Here is a 3320-nt window from a genome sequence, read left to right as displayed (position 1 = left end):
GCCCGCCCCTGCACCCGTCCCTCCACCATTCCAGGCCGCGGCGCTGCCCGCTCCCCGCGGCGCCGCCCCCTCCTCGATGCGCCGTCGCCGTCGCCAGCTGCGGCCTCCTTATCCCACCGCCGTCGACCGCAGCCTCCTTATCTCGCCGCCGACAGCCGAAGCATCCTCAACGCACCGCACCGCCGCGCCATGGCTGCAACCTCCGTCTTATCCCTAGCTTGGTAAGTCACCATCTCCCCCAAATCGTGCTCGACCCTCCGGCCTCCTTGGTTCATCAATGCCGTGTCTCCACCTCCGGAAGCCATCTCCAACATCTTGGTTGCCCCTGTGTTACAGAAGCTCTTTCATGGTCACAGCTGCAGTTAGCACACGACCGATTGTTGCACGAACCAGATTAGATAGCCCAGTAGAGTATGTCACTTGGAGATTACTTTGCTAACCTTCAAAATATTGTCTTATGAACAGATTCATCCAGAGGGGTATATTGAGTCTTGAATCTACTTATTCTCGGTGCAGTGGATGTGGAAAAATTGTGAAGGTACATTTCTGCTTCAGAGGCATATTTTTGTCTATTTGTTCTTCCAAGTTCAGGTTTTATGGTATTATTGTCATATGAGGTGAAGTTGATATCCATTACGATACTCAGTTACACCACTGTCATAAGAGGTGAATTAATATCTTTGCTTTAAACAAGTTGATATCCGCCTCGTCCTCCCCGGCGAGCTTGCCTAGCATGCCGTCTCCGAGGGCACCAAGGCCATCACCAATTTCACCAGCTAGATAGGCCGTGTATGTTTATCGATAGTTAGCTGCTGGATTGTGCCCTGACTAGATGTTGTCTTTTCAATGGAACAACACAGACATGTAATTTCTGGTCTGAAGAAAGACATGTTGATGCTTGGATGTTGGACGTGTTCTGATGGTTTGATTGATGTTTGTTGAATGCTTGTTGATGCCGTTGGTTGTGAGAACTGAATTCTGCGCCGAGCTGTCCCTTCGGAGTGAAATGGCAGAGTTGCCTCGAGGTATCTAAGGTAAGCTTTCTTGGACTGAACCTTTCATGGAAGATACATCAGTTCAATCCAATCTCTTGTGACATTTTCCCCCACTTCATGAAAACTAAGATTGTTGTTCTTGCTCCTGTGAACATCTACTTGATAATATAATATGTCATGAACCTAGTGTCACTATCATTTAGCACTCCCTCATGGTTTCTATTTTATAAATAATGAATGTAACAACACTAGCGATCTTTCAATTTTGTCGAGTAAATCACTTAAGATACAAGTGTGCCTATTTGTATCACATATTGGAGTGAAGTGCTGTCACTACGAAGTATCAAATGTAGCTTAGGTTCAGATAAGCTTTTCCCAAAATTAAAATACTACCAAGGGATCACTCCTTGGCATTTATTTTGTATTTTTTATTTATAACACATCTCATGCCTTGCAGGATCGACTTCCTTCTCAATAGTGAAATTGCTTCTGTTGTTCAAGTGAGAGAAACATGCAGGTATCTTAATGATCCACTAAATTATTTTCGGTAAAAGTTTGCTTCACATCCATTGTGTAATATGAAGAGAAATCATGGTGCTTTTCCTTTCGTCGTGTACAAAATTGTTTCCCGTCCATTACTTAATTTGTAGATGAATAATAAGGTACTTATTATTTGCGTGCATGGATTTCATTCAAATAGAATGTTCAAAGACAAATTAAATGACATACCTTACTAAACTCAGATTAGCGCATCCAGCAGAGAAAAGTTGTGTACTTATTCCTAATAGTACCAAATAATTTAAATTCCGAATGGTTTTTGTCAGCAACTATTGTGAGTTGTCTTTGCAATTCCACATAGTAATTAGTTATAATGTCATACCTTGCACCATTTTTAGAAATCAACAGTTTACCCTCCTGGTGCTTTATCCCTTGGAAGAAATCTTTATGGTGCTTCCGTGCTCTCCTAAAAGCTAGTTTAAACAGACTTAAAGAGTAGTGTTATCAATGGATAGTAAGAGAGCACCCTCATCTTGCTTTCAACCACTTGCTTTTGGGCTTCACTTATATTTTTATGTACTGAACAATCTCCGCAAAGTTCGCATTCTCCTACTGAATTAATAGTGCCAAGTCATAAGTCTGCAGCTAAATTTCAGGGAGAAGAAATTATCAAAAGACAACATAGGATAAATATTACATATTCGTAGATTATTAATATTATTAGAAATGCACTGCCTGCATACTATTTGGTGTCACCAAAAATCCTTCGACTATAGTGGTCATCATCTAATGTATATTCTTGTTGTTTTCCTCATGGCCCTGTTTTAAACGTTTTGTACATGATGTCCCTGAAAAAACTGGAGTTGATATACCCAGGCCAAGTATCACTTTCTTTGGAAATAAGGCTAGGATACCTGATGTTAAAATAGAGACCGTGCCAATGAGTAATTCATCAACGTTTTGTAGCTAGCATTCCTATTTTTCTAGAGAAGCTGCTTATGCTTCTTAGAGTAAGGGGCCATACCATAATGAGTACAATTGCTTCCAAGCTCTTGGTGACATATTTTTCCTTCCATTCCATTTGCAACATGTAAGTACTAATGCAACTTCCTACCAAGTGCAAACTTGTCAAATTACGCAAAACAATTCCCGCATAATGATGTATCTTCTCATCTTAATAGGGAATTGTTTGAAAACAACATCATCGCCGTCGGGAGGTTTACTGCGGGGAGTTTGGGGTGACCTACCTATGCATGGACTATACCACCAGCGAGGCCCTCGCTCTGCGAGGGTGGGGAGCTCTTTGACCGGATCGTTGTGAGGGGGCACTACACGGAACGCGCCACCACTGTGGTCACCAAAACCATCGTCAGGGTCGTGTAGTTAAGAATGGCCCCTGGATTCCTTCATTTGCCATTTGGTTAACACTGTCCTAACAGTATGCTGGGACACATTCATTCTATGATTCATGGTAGAAATATTTGTTGGCTTTATTCCATTGAATAGGTTATGATCTAATCTGTGAAGCAATTAATTTCTGCATTTTCTGTTGTTCATTCGTGCTGTTAGATTATCCAGGATCACATTTAACTTGGTAGTACTTAAATTGCTGCAACTTCACTTTTTTGTCTGTTTAGTGAATAACGTGTGTACATTTGTTCTTTCCTATACAATATCAGATCTGCCATATGCATGAAGTGGATGCACCGGGACCTCAAACTAGAGAATTTCTTGTTTGCAAACTGGAAAGAAACGGCTGCACTGAAAGAAATTGATTTTGGCCTGTTTGTTTTTTTTTCACTCCAAGTAGAGTCAATCCTAATATCC

General features: G+C 41.5%; 1 long non-coding RNA gene across 1 annotated transcript; it reads left to right on the top strand.

The window, feature by feature from the left end:
* Nucleotides 1–558: 558 nt before the first annotated feature.
* On the top strand, nt 559–2959 carry LOC123185331 (uncharacterized). Its single transcript, XR_006493343.1, has 3 exons — nt 559–1034; nt 1453–1512; nt 2675–2959. It is a non-coding gene; the product is annotated as an uncharacterized lncRNA (long non-coding RNA).
* The last annotated feature ends 361 nt before the right edge of the window (nt 2960–3320 follow it).

The sequence above is a fragment of the Triticum aestivum genome, chromosome 2A, assembly GCF_018294505.1.
Source record: "Triticum aestivum cultivar Chinese Spring chromosome 2A, IWGSC CS RefSeq v2.1, whole genome shotgun sequence".
Classification (NCBI taxonomy): Eukaryota; Viridiplantae; Streptophyta; class Magnoliopsida; order Poales; family Poaceae; genus Triticum; species Triticum aestivum.
The sequence above is the reverse complement of the archived record's forward strand: the minus strand, read 5'-3'. Positions and strand labels throughout refer to the sequence as shown.